The following is a 15378-nucleotide window of genomic DNA, read 5'->3' as shown; positions in this document are numbered from 1 at the left end:
TAATTCTCTGATAGGTCAACTTTGAATTATTCTTCCAGGATTGTTTTATTGAATCATTTTCAAAAATTGTATTGATATTGCTGCTCACTTTGCTTAATTAGGTGCAAATCAAGTTTTTGTTTACATTGGATAGAATTGTTTTGAAACCAAAACAACTGTACCCAGAATGCCAGAAAGTCTGCCTCCCTATCTTAGGCCCATCTAAGGAGTGATACTCTCTGTTCCTAACATAGAGTCTGGAAGGATAGATGGATTAAGTAGGATGGGCCAGGATGGGGTAGATAAGTGAGGCCTTTTGCTGGGTAGTTTCTTCATTTTGATTTAAGGGTTAACAGTTCTAAGAATAATGGTGATAACCAAGCTGAAATGGATATACCAAAAAAATCATATGAAAGCCAAATAGAAACAATTTGAGGGATTATTGACTGTTTTTGGAATACATTCTGCCATCTGGCTCTAAAATCTATGATTCAATAATTAATGTAGCCAATTATAAGAGTTCATTATCTGGATCTGATTGCTATCATGTTAAACTTGACATTTTGCTTGGGCTAATGTCAAAACCAGCATGAGCACTGGGCATTCAGGGGCAGAGAGAAGACAGCTTGGATGCATCCCATTAGTGACAGCAAGATGACTGAGGATTAAAATGTGCTGTGGAAAATCATAGGACAGTTAGGTGGTGCACTGGAGAGACTCTAGGCCTGGCCTGTAGTTAGGAAGGCTTATCTCCTCAGTTCAAATCCAGCCTCAGACACTTACTAGCTGAGTGACCCTAGACAAATCATTTGACCCTGTTTGCCTGTTTCCTCATCTGTACAATGATCTGGAGAAGGAAATGGCAAGCCACTCCAGTATCTCTGCCAAGAAAACCCCAAATGGGGTCATGAAGAGTTGGACACAGCTGACAATTGACTGAAACATACACACACACAGACACACAGAGAAAATCAAATGTTGATTATATTTTGAAGAGTACATAAGATATTGCGATTCAGTGGATGGATCACTGAGTTTGGAGTCAGAAGAGCTGAGTTCATATCTTTTCTCTGTCATTTCTTCTTATTGTTGTTACTTTGGTCAAATCACCTTCTCTGGGCCTTACTTTCTTCATCTGTAAAATGAAGGGGTTCAATCTGACGATTCCTAAGATTTCTCTCAATTCCAAATTGATGATCTCACTATCTTAAACATCAGCAACTTGCCACTCCAAGCAAAATGTTTAATGTACTCGCCTTTTTGCCTTTAGTTCCTCTTTCCACCTTCATACTCTCCCATAGGCAAGACAGATTATAATAGGTGAGAATCATGTTGTTGTTCAGTTCTTTCAGTCATGGCTGACTCTTTGCAACCCCATTTGGGTTTTCTTGGCAAAGGTACTGGAGTGGTTTGCCATTTCCTTCTCCAGCTCATTTTACAGATGAGGAAACTGAGGCAAACAGGGATAAGTGACTTGCCCAGGGTCCCACAGCTAGTAAGTGTCAGGGGCCAAATTTGAACTCAGGTCTTCCTGATCTAGGCCAGGTACTCTATCTACTGTCACCTTGCTGCCCTGTGGGAGAATCCTAGCAAAGGACAAAAGCCAATGTTGGGGGCATCCAGGGTTATTTCTTTTTCTGTCTATGTAGGTTGCATTCTTACATGGTTTTAACTTGAAAAATTTTAAAGTTCATGACTGTAAACCACCCTGGTGAGATCTCCTAACACAAAAGTATGAATGAACTTCTCACCTATATTTTAAAACAAAGATTGCCACTTGAAGAAATATTAGGCTGCTTAAAAAAAAACAATGTCCTGTGAACAAAATCTGGCTCTGGCTTCAGATCTGAGGACTTATTAATAATAGCTAACATTTGTAAAGCACTTACTATGTGCCAGGCACTATGCCAAGGGAGATAGGTGCTAATATTATCCCCATCTTATAGATGAGGAAACTGAGGCAATCAGAGGTTACCTGACTTGCCTAAGGTCACACAGCTAGTCTAAGGCTGAATTTGAACTTAGGTCTTCCTAACTTCAGTCTTGGCACTCTATCTACAATGCCACCCAGCTGAATTTTATCATTCTTGTGAGATGGGAGACTACATGTCTTCCCCCTTCTTTTTTGACTTTTCAGGATCAAACATCAGGAAAGTAGTTTTTATTTTTTTTAAGAGGATGATGAAGAAATAAGGCTCCAGGGTCCAAGGCGATGCCATTCTTTGGAGCCCAGGCAGCCAATCTGTGGGGAACGGAGACCAGGAAACTACATAGGGATTCAAGGAGTAGCTGACGTCATTAACGTAACTTGGATTTTTACTAAGATGGACCACTAAGGGTAGAAGACTGAGCGTTCACAATGTCAATTTCTACCATCTTTGATGTTGTTGTTGTTATTGCTGTTGTTGTTGTTCCTGCCATGAGATGTGTCTGAAGGAGTTGCTCACACAGTCCCTATTATCAGCTGTCACTCAATTGACTGATCAGGGAGTCATTTGATGCACAGAATCACAGAATGTCAGAGCGGAAAAGACCTCAGGGGCTGTCCAATCCAGTCTAGCCCTGTGCAAGACCTCTTCCATCACATCTCCTCAAAGCAGTCCCCTATCCTCCACTTGGAGGCCTCCTGGCAAAGAAAACCCAGTAAGCACCTCCTGAGGCAGCCTATTCCACCTTCAGTTAACTCCAGTCATCAGGAGATTTCTCCATCCCTCAGGCCCAAGGGCCACCTCTTGGCATCTTCTACCCATTGTTCCTAGAGCTGGCCCACAGGACAAACAGAGGCAAGCAAGAGACAAGCTCTCTTCCCTAAGCCAGCCCTCCCTTCACATATTTGGAGTAGCTGCTGTGCATGACCAAACATCTCCAGTTCCTTCCATTAGTCCTCAAATGGCATGTCCCAGAGTCCCCTCCTGTAGACATGGGATCCAGGTTGTCAAGACTTTTCTAAAAGGCAAGGCCTGGAACAGAAAACAGTGCTCCAGAGAGAGTCTGACTAGGGAAGTCTATAGGGGACTCCTGCCTCCATGTGCTAGATGCTAACCTCCCAGCAGCCTCAGATCATGGTAGCAAAAGTGATATTGGTGGCAATAGTGGTAGTAGTGGTGACAGTGGCAATGGCTGATTCGAACTGGAACTTCCTTCGGTGGCTGGGACCTCCTTGCTTTGGAATAGCCTATGACCTCCCCAACGCAGACACCATGGAATATCTCTCCACAAAGTCTACCCTTCTTCTCCAATTGGTGAGTTCTTCCTAGAGCCTCCTTTACTCCAATGCCCTCATTTTCCATTATCCACACTCCAACTTTTAAACTTTTCAGCTCTCTTTTGAAGTACTGTCTTTCCTTTTGCTTTGTTTTTACTAAGAACTTAGTAAATTCTTCTTCTTTTTTCTTCTCTTCTTCTCCTTCTTGTTCTCCGTCTCCTTCTAGTCCTTCTTCTTCTTCTTCTTCTTCTTCTTCCTCTGTCTCTCCATCTCTCCATTTCTCTGTCTCTCTCTCCTTCCTTGCTTCCTTCCTTCCTTCCTTCTCTCCCAGGGAGGGAGTAGAGTCTGGACCATACACAGCATGTTCTTGAAGTTACAGGTCTGGTCCAAAAATACATATAAACACATATAAGGAAGTGTGGCATGGTAGATAGAGAGCTGGTCCTTGACCAAGGCTGACCTGAGTTCAAGTCCCACCTCTGATACACATTCAGCTGAGTGATGCTGGGTAAATCACTTAAGTTTTCAGTACTTTAAGCAACTCCCCAAAACTCTAAGTTACTGCCGTGGATAGAGGCCAGGTCTTTGTCTACCAAGCAACACTACTTCTCTTAAGTATTTCTATCTATTTTTAGCCTAGACCTGTAACTTCAGGAGGACACTGTGTACACCCCACTCCCTCCCTGAGCTCTATCCTTCGATATAACTGTATTGGGATCAGCTCAGAGTGCTGGGGGTAGAGTCAGGTGGACCCAAATGCGGCTTTAGTCACTTTATCATATGCGTCCTTGGAAAGGCACTTGCTGAGCTTTTGTGTCTTCAAATATAAAAGAAGAGGGTTGGATCCAATGATTTCTATGGTTTCTTCCTTCTCTAAATCCATAATCCTGAATCATGCTTGTAGGGCACTTTGCACTCTATGACACTGGACTAATGTCTATTATTATTGTTACTATAATGGCCCAAAGGGGAGCTGAGCCCGAGCTGTCCAGGTAACACAAGAGGAGGCTGGTGTGGGCACTGCTTTGGTCCTGCTACACACACACACACACACACACACACACACACACACACACACACACACACACACACGGTTTGCAAAGCACTTTCTTCAAAGTAGCTTTAGGACATAGATGAAGCAAGTATCCGTTTCCCCAGTTACAAATGTTCTCAAGGACACCCCCACCTACCTCATGGCATTGCTGTGAATATTTAATGGGAGGGAGAAAGAAAGGAAGGGAGGGAGAGAGGAATGAGGGAAAAGAGGGAGGGAAGAAGTGAAAGGAAGGGAGGGAGAGGGGAAAGAGGGGAAGAAGAAAGGGAAGGAGGAAGGAAGGGGAAAAGGAAGGAAGAAAAGGAGGGGGGGGGAAAGAAGGAAGGAAAGAAGGAAGGAAGGAAGGAAGGAAGGAAGGAAGGAAGGAAGGAAGGAAGGAAGGAAGGAAGGAAGGAAGGAAGGAAGGAAGGAAGGAAGGAAGGAAGGAAGGAAAGATTTATTAAGCATATGTTTTATGCCAATCACTGCTTAGGCACCTTCCAAATATGATCTTGTTTGATCCAAAGGAATATAAAGTCTTTTGTAATTGCAAAGGACTTGATATCAAGGTGGGGCATTGCTATTCAAGAGTCCCCTCTTAAAATACAGATGCTCTAGAGAACATCTGTAACTAGGGAAAATGATACTTGCTCTATCTATGCCCTAAAGCTACTTTGAAGAAAATGCTTTGCAAACCTTAAAGAGCTGTATAAATATTAGCTGTTGCTACCACGATTATTACTTCATTGTTGTTGTTGTTGTTGTGTGTGTGTGTGTTTGTGTATATAGTGGGACCAAAGCAGGGCCCACACTGGCCTCCTCCAGTGCTTCCCAGACAGCTCAGGTTTGGCTCCCCTTTGAGTCTCTGGGGTCACTTTTGCAGCTGCTGACTCGGGGCCATCTTCTGGGGTAGTAACCTGACCCTCCTGGGAGTGATGCAGCCCTCAAAATAGGAACTGAACACTCGTGTACAGGATCTTGAGGACAAAAAATAATTTTTTAAAAAATGTTTTCCTGGACAGGTGTCACAAACAATGAATCACACGAGCCCTTTCCATTTCCCTTCCCAATTAGCACTGCAGACGGGAAACAAAAGGAGCCCTTGCTCAGTTTGCCTATTCTATGACTTGGTCATGCTAAAAAATAATTTCCTCTCCTTTTAGGAGGAAGGCAACCACTCAATGGAACAGGCACACATTGGCAAGTGTTATTGGTAAATGGATGCCCCACCTCCTGGCCACTTAGCAAAATGGTTTTTTCTGCTGACATATTGAATAATATTTGTCAAGTACTTTCATGGAAAAATACCCCACCCAAGGGGGCCCCTCCCCATTCCCCCCCCTCCCATTATTGATTTCCATTTTACAGACCAGGGCTTCACACAGGACAACATCTCATGGGATCACACACCCAATACTGTCTCCCCCCTTCTCTTTAAATCTGCATGTTTTCCCAGTAAGCAAAGGGAGATGGAAGAAAGATATTTGGCTTTAAGTTGGCAGGGGGAGAATGAAGAACAGGTACTCTCTTTGTGGGTCATCTAGATGGCACAATTGATAGAGCCCTGGGGCCTGGACTCAGGAAGACCTGAGTTCAAATGTGGTTTTAGACACTAGCTGTGTGACCTTGGGCAAGTCACTTAATCCCTCTTTGTCTTAATCCACTGGAGAAAGAAATGGCAAACCACTCCAGTACTCTTGCCAAGAAAACCCCATGAACAGTATAGTCCACAGGTCCTGCAAAGTCAAATACGACTGAACAACAAAAGATTCTTTATAGCCATTTGAACCTGTTCCCCACTAGCTCCTGTACAAAATAGCTTATGGCTAGGTCCATTCCTAGAAGCTTCTACACATTGGGATGATCACTCAACAGGCTGCCTGAGTGCCTAGGGCTCACCTCTGGATCCTCCAGACAGATGAATAAACATTTAAGAATCTCATAAATTATCAGTGGAAAAGGACAGTGGCTCTTGGATCAGAGGACCTTGGTTCACATCTTCCTTCTTGTTACTGGATTACCTGTGTGATATAGGGTAAATTACTTAACCTCTCAAGGTTGTTGTCCTTGTCGAGTGGTTTTAGTCATGTCTGACTCTTCATGACGCTGTTGGGGTTTTCTTGGCAAAGATGTTGGAGTGGTTTTCCATTTCCTTCTCCAGCTCATTTTACAGTTGAGGAAACTGAGGCTACCAAGGCTAAGTGACTTGTCCAGGATCATACAGCTACTAAGTGTCTGAGGTCAGATTTGAAGTCAGAAAGATTAGTCTTCCTGACTCCAGACCCCACCCCCATGCCCGCCCCGCACTCTATCTGCTAACTAGTGTCACCTATTGGTGCCCTTCCCCAACTGTAGAACACCCATTTTTAGTTGCTTTTCCAATAGTAGTGATGATTTTTCTCTGATCCCATCAGTCCCCACCCTCTGGCTTTCTTTGTACCTCTCTGAGCTCTGGAAAGAACAGATTTGAATTCTGAAGACATACCTTTGAACTCCAGCTCTAGTTCCTCCCTACCACTTGTGGGCAGCCACTTAACATGTAGAAGCCACAGTTTTCCCATTTATAAAATGCCTCAGTTTAGACCAAGTGATCTCTAAGGTACCTTTCAGATCTAAATCCCAAGAATTTCAGAATCTCCTTTGAGGCAAAGTGCTGAGCCTTGAGTAAGGTGAGCCCTGGGAATCCTTGGCTCTAATACTTTTAATCCTGGGCAAATCACTTAACCTCTCAAAGACTCAGTTTCCTTATCTGAAAAACATGGATGATAATGCTTTGTACTACCTCACAGGGGTGTGCTTCCCTCATAAGAGATATAGTTTATAAACTGTAAAGTGCCATTGAAATGTAAAAGATTATTTAAAAAATTTGTATTGGCTTGTTTTGTTTTTATACCACTTTCATTTCTGAATCTCTCCTGCTCCCCTACTCAGAGAGCCTTCCCTTAAAACAAGAATAGAAACAAAAGAGAAAAAAAAAGTAGCACAGCAAAATTAATCAACATAATATTAAGTCTGAGAATGCAAGCAGTGTTCCACTTCCATAGTCCCCCACCTCTGGACAAAGAAGAGAGGGGGGTGCATTTTCTTCTTTAGGGTCAAGCTTAGTCATTATAATACCATAGCATTCAGTTTCACTCTTTTGTTGTTATTCTTTCCATTTATTTTGCTATAGTCTTTGTATCTGTGGTTTTTCTGGTTCTAACTTTACCGCATTAGTTCATTCCCTAAAATACCTGTTGCCTTTATTCTTCACTTTCACTCTCTCCACACATTACCAAAATGGTCCAGGATGTCATCATGCAGACCCAGGACAGTGGAGTTACCTACTGCCCCTCTGAGCAAGATATTGTGAAACAGACTTGGAGTAGTGTGAATTAACTTCACCCTTGGGTAGATTGATCTGAAACCCCACTCAGTACCCTTTGGGTAAGGGGCATATAAGAACCTAGACCTCAGGGGACCTTCTTGAAGGCTGGTTTTACCCATAGGTCACCCAGTACCTTTTTAGCAAAGTAACTGTTGACTAATTGTTTACAACAATTACTTTAGCAACCGTGCATACCTTTTGACCCAGCAATGCCACTATTAAGTCTATATTCCAAAGAGATCATAAAAAAGGAAAAGGACCCACATGTACAAAAACATTTATATCTGCTCTTTTTGTGGTGGCAAAGAATTGGAAATTGAGGGGATATCTATCAGTTGGGGAATGGCTAAACAAGTTGTGGTATATGAATGTAATGGAATACTATTATGTTGTAAGAAATTATGAGCAGGCAGATTTCAGAAAAACCTGGAAAGATTTACATAAATTGATGCTGAGTGAAGTGAGCAGAACCAAGAGAACATTGTATATAGTATCAACAACACTGTGTGATGATCAACTGTGATAGACTTAGCTCTTCTCAGCAATACAATGAATGACCTGAGACGATGCCAAAAAATCCATGATGGAAAATGCCCTCTACATCCAGAAAAAGAACTATGGAGTCTGAGCATAGATTGAAGCATATTATTTTCACTTTTGTTTTTTATTTTTGTTTCTTCTTCCTTGTGTTTTTTCCCTTTTGTTCTGATTCTTCTCTCACAACATGACTAATGTGGAAACATGTTCAACATGATTGTAATGTATAACCTATATCAAATTGCTTTCTGGCTTCGGGAGGGTGAGGGAAGGGAGGGAGGGGGAAAACTCAAAATCTTATAAAAATGAATGTTGAAAACTATCTTTACAAGTAATTGGAAAACAGTAAAATAAAATACTATTAAAAGCAATTACTTTATCAAAATAATTGTTAAATCCCAGAGACTCCAGATATGGAATCTCTCTTGAAACAACATACAAAATAAATAGAAGATAATATGCAAGGGTGAAGGTAAGGCACTGGTAGCTGGGAGGATTTGGGAAGGTCTCATGTAGGAGGTGATATCTGGGCTAAGCTTTGAAGAACATTAGAGATTTTACAGAAAAGGGGTGAGGAGGGAGTAGTGCACTGCAGGCAGGGGGGAAAAGAGAGTGCAGAGGCATGGAGATAGGCAATGGAGTCTTGTGGGTGAGAAATAACAAGAGAGAGAGAGAGAGAGAGAGAGAGAGAGAGAGAGAGAGAGAGAGAGAGAGAGGAGTATGGCTTAGCAAGTAAGTATAGCAAAGGAGAGGAAGCTTGTTATGTCTGGGGGAGGAAGGGAGGCCAGGGGGGATTCTACTCAAGTCTGTATTTTCTCGAAAGGAAGTATTGGCTCTTCCTCATAGGGACCCCCACAGTAGGTTGAATAGTTAGTAAAAAACAAAGTCCCCAAAATTGATCAATTAAGGAGAAAGGAAGGGCCTGGGCATTGATTACTCACCTACTTGCTATGTGATAGGCACTGCATTAAGCACTTTAAAAATATTTTATTTGATCCTCACAACAACCCTAGGAAGTAGGTCCTATCATGATCCCCATCTTACAGTTGAGAAAACTGAGGCAGACAGCACTTAAGTGACTTGTCTAGGGTCACACAACTAGTAGGTGTGTGAGGTCAGACTTAAACTGAGGACTCCAAGCCCAGTGCTCTATCCACAGCACCAACTAGCTATGAGTTAAATCCCTGCCTTTTGGGTGTTTGACAAAAGGGACTCGTGGTTTGCTGGGGGAAGAGGGATGGATGACTTGAGCTTTGGCCCTGCTCTCCCCAGTGAGTTTGGCTGTCCCCCATTCTTAGGAGGGTCTGAGAGCACAAGAGTAACACATGTTCTGAGCTGACTGGAAACTGTTTTGCTGATGTGTCTAGGGCTGGGCCATCATTATTTATTAAAAGGCTCTGTAAAGCATGGTGGACAGATGAGTGATTGTGGCCAGAAGGAGACTGCAACTAAATAACTAAAATTTATGTAGCACTTAATGTGTTTTGGGCATTTATGCTAAGAGCTTTTCAAATATTATCTCATTTTATTCTCACAACAACCCTGGGAGTTAAGTGCTATTATTAATTATCTCTATTTTACAGATGAGGCAACTGAGGCAAATAGAGTTTAAGTGACTCACCCAGGGTCACACAGCTAGTGTCTGAGGTCAAATTTGAATTCAGGTCTTCCTGATTCCAGGCCCATCATTCTATTCACTGTGCCACCTAGCTGCCCAGATGACTTAGGTAAGATTAGATAACAGAACCAGGATTTGAACAAATGTCATAGGACCATAGTTGTAAGGGGCTTTAAGGGTCATTTAGTTCAACTCCTTTATTTTACAAATGAGGAAACTGAGACTCAGTGAAGGCAAATGACTTTCCCAAAGTCATACAGATAGCAAGGAGAAGAGGTAGAATTTGAATCCAGTTCCTCTGACTCCTGAGCCAGGGCTCAGTCCACTGTCTCCTACTGCTTTGCTCTGTTAGCTAGAGCACCAAACTTCAATCCTTCACATTCTGGTATCCCAGGGCATCAATGGAGTGCAATAGGGTACCAAAGTATTTGTGGGTGCAAGACTGAAACTTGGAGCTCTGGCTAGTGATTTTTAAAAAATTTCCCCTGGAGAAGAAAGAAGTTGGTGATTCTCTGGGTGGAGGAAACAGCTCAGGTTCTGAAACTTCCTGTTGGCTTCATATCTGCAAAGATATCTGATTGAGACTGATGCTTCCCACCCCCACCCCTACAGTCTGCTAGCTTTGCCCTATGTAGTCTGAATTGTCATCATACCTCATAAACTGAAAGGGGATACTGTAAACACGGGGGTCAGGGCATCATGGGAACCCGCCGTTGGATTTCAGGGTTATTAAAACTCCAGGCTTTTTTCTCATCTGGGTCTTAGAAAGGCCAATGGCCTTGCTTCCCTGCCTCTCCCCCTTACACCCTCCCCCCAAGTAAGGCAATTCTGGGTTTTGTCCCTTTACCCCATTTCTCATCTCGGCAGCCCTCCACATTTGGTTTGGTTTATATCATTCATAGCATGAGAGGGAGGTTTTCAGGGCTAGCGTGAAGCAGATGTGTAGGGGAAGTTTCATACAAGTCTCCTGGCTCCCCTCCAAGTTGAGAAAACAAACATCTCTTTCCCACTCACCCCCAAAGCTTAACCTCCTTCCTAATCTCTGTTCTGTGTGTCTCCATTTCTAGACCCAAAGTGAGTCATGTTAGGCAGCGGGGTTTGATCCTTTGTTCATGCTTCATCAAAAACACAACAATATCTTTTTTTTGGACTAGACTTGAGGCCATTGAGTTCCTGAATAAGACAATCGCTTTCTTAATTTTTAACCACAGGCATCCTTAACCTAGGGATTGTGAACTTGCTTTTAAAATATTTTGATAATAGTATTTCAAATATGATAGGATTTCTTTTGTCATCTTTTGTGGGGGGTTTTGTGTTTTGGGTTTTTTTAGTGAGGCAATTGGGGTTAAGTGACTTGCCCAGGGTCACACAGCTAGCTGCCCCTATGTGATTTATTTTATACATTTTAAAAACCTTATTCTGAGGGGCAGCTAGGTGGCGCAGTGAATAGAGCACCGGCCCTGGAGTCAGGAGTACCTGGGTTCAAATCCAACCTCAGACACTTAACACTTACTAGCTATGTGACCCTGGGGAAGTCACTTAACCCCAATTGCCTCACTAAAAAAAAACAAACCACAAAACAAAACAAAAAAAAAAAACCCAACCTTATTCTGAGGAGTCCAGAGGTTTCACCAGACTGTCAAAAGTAGTCCACCACACAAAAACAGGTTAAGGATCCTTCTATAACATTCTGACAGGGGGTCACAGGGCCACTGCCTGAAGACTCCCAGTAAAGGGATAAGCCCACTACCTGCAGAGGCAGCTGCTTCTTGACATCTTTCTCTCAACAACTTCTAGGGCTTTCTGGGGGATGTTTGTTGTTATTATTTGTCCTTTGTTCTCTTTCTTTCTATTTTTTTGGTGAGGCAGTTGGGGTTAAGTGACTTGCCCAGAGTCACACAGCTAGTAAGTGTCAAGTGTCTGAGGTCGGATTTGAACTCGGGTCCTCCTGAATCCAAGGCTGGTGCTTTATCTACTGCGCCACCTAGCTGCCCCTTTGTCCTTTGCTCTCAAAGAGGACCATGACATCAGGGTGATGTCACGACTTGCAGTGAATTGGATATAAGTGAAGGAGGGCTGTGCAAAGTCACCTCACCCTCTCCTCCAGATATACATCAGGATGACTGGAGTTGGCCCCAGATGTTTAAGGTAATTGGAGTTGTCACTTGCCCAAGGTTACACAAGTAAGTGTCTGAGGTGAGATTTGAACTCAGGTCCTCCTGACTCCAGGGTCAGTGCTTTATCCACTGTGCCACCTAGCTGACCCCGGGGGATGGTTGGTTAATCATGAAAGTGGCCCATCACATACATGGTCAGGGTTGAGTGTGGAGGAAAACGAAGCCAAAATGGGAAAGATGAACTAGGACAGGACTTCCTAACCTGAGTTCAATGAATTTGTCTTTTATGTATTTTGATAACTGAATTTCAAATATAATTGATTTCCTTTCTAATCCTATACGTTTTATTTATTCATTTAAAAACATTATTCTGAGAAGAGGTTCATAAGCTTCACCAGACTGCACAATACAAAAAAGGTTAAGGACCTCTGGCCTTGGGGAACTAGGAAGGGTAAAGGAGCCAGAGGTCAGTGAACATGCGTGAAAGGCAGATTAAGTCTAGGTAGAACATGTTCCCTTCAAGAGTTGACTCAAGGGGCAGCTAGGTGGTGCTGTGGATAGAGCACTAGCCCTGATGGAGGGACCTGAGTTCAAATCTCACCTCAGACACTTTGTACCTGTGTGATCCTGGCCAAGTCACTTAACCCCAATTGCCTTGAAACATCCAGGGTCGTCTCCAATTGTCCTGATGTATAGCTTGCCACTGGACCCAGATGGCTCTGGAGGAGAAAGTGAGGTTGGTGACTTTGCACAGCCCTCCCTCCCTCAAATCCAATTCACTGCAAGTCATGACATCGCTTCATGACATCACTTGGAGAATGGAGTACAAACAACAATGTAAGCTCCTTGAGGACAGGCACTACTTCACTTTTGTCTTTTTTGTCATTTTTGTCCCTAGGATAGCAGCAACAAATACTTATTAAGTACTACTACATGTCAGACACTGTGTTATCTGCTTTTCAACTATTATCTCATTTTATCTTCACAGCAACCCTATGAGGTAGTGCTATTATTATCCTCATTTCACAGTTGAGGAAATTGAGGCAGACAGAAATTAAGTGACTTCCCCAAGGTCACATAGCACTCTATGCACTGCTCTACTTAGTTGCCTTCAGCTAGTACCTTGTACACAGTGGGAGCTTAGTAAACGATTGTTAATTGATTTATTAATGAGAGATTTTGGTCAAGGAGTAGAATTGAAAAGTTTAGGATCTTAGAGGTAACCTTACTTTGTGAGATGGAGATCTCTGAGGGGTAACCATGGTGGTGTATGGCTGAAGTGGGGCAGGAAAGGAGGTGATCTTTTAAAACAGCAAACTGTATGCAACATATAATTTACAGTTTCACATACAATCCTTTTGTTATTGTTGTCTGTATACTGAAATCTTCATGTTTATTTTTTCTTCTATTTTAATAGTTCACTAATGCTTTGCCTAATAGCCTTTATAAAAACAAATCAGTTTTATTGATTCAATGTTTATCATTCTAATTTTATCTCTTCTTTGATTTTCATAATGATTATTTTGCATTTTTGTGGGATTTTAAAATAATATGGTTAACAATTTTTTTTTTGTAAAAGAAAAGAAAATGAGGTCTTTAGGGGTGGTTAACCTTAATGATCTTTGAGGTCTCTTCTAGATCTAAACCAATTCCAGGGATGACAGGCTGTGGAGAGGGTGGTATAAAAGGTTTTCTTTTTCCTCTTTTCCTAGTCCCCTTACTACCCTATATTAATCTAAGACCTTCTTTCTCTTTCCTGGGAATGTTTCAATCATGACAGTGTAGCAACATGGCATGGGTCAAGTCAAATAAAAAAGAAGTCAACAAGCATTTATTAAGCATTATTATATGCTGAGCACTCAGTAAAACCCTGGGGGTACAAATATAAGCAAAAACAAAGACAGCTTGTAAATGGCCCTTTACTGCTGTGCCCAGTCAATGACATGAGGAAATTTTAGAAGCGGATCTTGCCTCTGCAGGAATACTCATTGAGAACAAGGCACCAGAACAATCTCTTCTTTTCACATATAGCCTCAGGTCAACTGTGATGCAGAAAAAAATAGAGATGTTCTTCCCCAGAAAACAGGGAAATTCCTCGTGCCTAAAATCTGGGCCTTTACCTCTTCCGAGGCTTTGGGGAAAGTGGGGCTGAAGTGGACCTTTTTGCAAGGTTGGTCAAGTCTAGTGATGGACACTGTTGTTGTCACTTGTTCAGTTGTGTCCAACTCTCTGTGAGTCCACGGACATTTTTCATAGGTTTTTCTTGGTAAAGATACTGGAGTCATTTGTGTCCTCATTTTACAGATGAGAAACTGAGGCAAATGGGGGTTAAGGTATTTTGCCCAGAGTCACATAGCTAGTAAGTATTTAAGGCCAGATTTGAACTTAGATCTTCCTGACTCCAAGGCCAGTACTCTATCCACTGCACTGCCTACCTGCCCCCTTGACACCATATATAATAACATTTTTTGTTTCTGTCACTGATCTTCTAAGCTGAAGCTGTGGCTAGCTGGGAGGCATCTTTCTGCTTCTTCTCCAACTGAAAGATATATTGAGTTTTAATAGCTCCATCACCTCCTTCATCTGAGGTACCAAAACACTATACATCAGTTCATACAAGTCTTTCCAGATCTTTCTGAAATCATCCTGCTTGTCATTTCTTGTAGCACCATAATATTCCACCACCATCACATACCACGGCTTGTTTAGCCATTCCCCAATTGATGGGCATTCCTTTGATTTCCAATTCTTAGCCACCATAAAAAGAGCTACTATAAATATTTTTTACAAATAGGTCTTTAGAACTCATATTTTTTAATCCTTCCTTTTCCCTCCTTCCAGGGATAGAAAATTAGCCCAGACCTCTCTCTCCCCTGATTGTCTCTGGTCCTATGGCTGTGGCTCAGTACCTGTGGGGCTGCTGTCCTGCATTGCTTCTGTGACTTGTCCTCAAGAAGGTGTGGAGCCTACTGAGACTGAGCCCTGTGGATTATATTGATCCTTGGAGTTCAAGAGTACCTGTCTGGGAGCAGCTAGGTGGCACAGTGGATAAAGCATTGGCCCTGGATTCAGGAGGCCCTGAGTTCAAATTCGGCCTCAGACACTTGACACTTACTAGAGGTTTGTGACCCTGGGCAAGCCACTTAACCCCAATTGCCTCACAAAAAAAAAAAAAAAAAGTTTCTCATTTTGGGCAGCTAGGTGACGCAGTGGATAAAGCTCCAGCCTTGGATTCAGGAGGACCTGAGTTCCAATCCAGCCTCAGACACTTGACACTTACTAGCTGTGTGACCCTGGGCAAGTCACTTAACCCTCATTGCCCCACCCCCCACACACAAAAAAATTACCTGTCTGAACTCAAGTCACACAGTTCTTCATCAAACAATATTGCTGTTTCTGTGCACAATGTTCTCTTGGTTCTTGCCCAAACATGAGAAAGTAAATTCTTTTTTTTTCTTCTTCTTGCCCAGATTCTTGTCTGAATCTAGATTTGAACTCAGGTACTCCTGAATCCAGGGCCAG

This window comes from Dromiciops gliroides, chromosome 1, assembly GCF_019393635.1.
Source record: "Dromiciops gliroides isolate mDroGli1 chromosome 1, mDroGli1.pri, whole genome shotgun sequence".
Lineage (NCBI taxonomy): Eukaryota > Metazoa > Chordata > Mammalia > Microbiotheria > Microbiotheriidae > Dromiciops > Dromiciops gliroides.
This window is presented reverse-complemented; position numbering follows the sequence as displayed.